The sequence below is a fragment of the Formica exsecta genome, unplaced genomic scaffold (genome assembly GCF_003651465.1).
Source record: "Formica exsecta isolate Colony F162 unplaced genomic scaffold, ASM365146v1 scaffold303, whole genome shotgun sequence".
NCBI classification, from domain to species: Eukaryota; Metazoa; Arthropoda; class Insecta; order Hymenoptera; family Formicidae; genus Formica; species Formica exsecta.
Genome location: NW_021850289.1, coordinates 621576 through 622545, shown reverse-complemented (window position 1 = coordinate 622545; position 970 = coordinate 621576).

The window sequence follows — 970 nt, the reverse complement described above, 5'->3', positions numbered from 1 at the left end:
TATATTACAAGCGATTGTAAATAAAAAGTTTTTGTTTAATTTTAAACAAATTAATCTCACTTCAAAATTTTAGTTTTATATTTTGCAGTTAATTATCACGAGTTTTTATGCTGAAAATGGAGGAAAGAAAAGATTTTATAATAAACTTTCAAAATCACCGATAGCGTGAAAACTAAATATTATTCGTGTATAAAGCAATAGTATATTTATATATTTATGAAATTTATAGAAAAAATATTTGAAATGTAAATAAGCTCTAAAAATGTTTCCCGAAAACAAAAAATCACTATTTTAAAATCGTTATTTTGAAACATATCGACATTGTAATCTGTCAAAATTTTAAAACATTCAAATACACAAAGGTGTTATCGAATCTCGGGTAATCTCTTCAAATGTATTGTTCAACAAATATTTTTTAATACAGATGGCGAATTATAAGATAATCTTCATTCAGAAAAAAACAGCATTAAATTGTATTCTAACAGGAATGCTCTGTATAGAGACAGTTTGTAGAATCTATTTTGTGTAATACCCTGTATAATCCTTTTATCGTTTTAGCGATAATAGGCGCAATTTATACCATTTTCAAACTACTTTATATGCGTACACTGTGAATTATAATACTAATAGATTTATTCGCCTTATACTTCTGTGCTATTAATATTACTGCAATTGACTACCTTCGACAAGATAAGACGAATAAAACTTTTCTCTTTACAAGATACAAGTATGAGAAAAGGAGAAAAGTACTTCCTACAGTTTGTTCAACAAATTTTGCAAGCTTTTCTGTATACTTACTAATTGCACGCAAGAAATGTACATAATATATCTCGACTATTATACTTCTTTTTTTCAATCTAGAAACTACATTTTCTTTCTACCTAAAAACGCTACAAATCGTTAATTGTTTTCTTACAAGAATGTTAAAATATTAGATTCGGTTATATATACTTATACATATGTACTATAT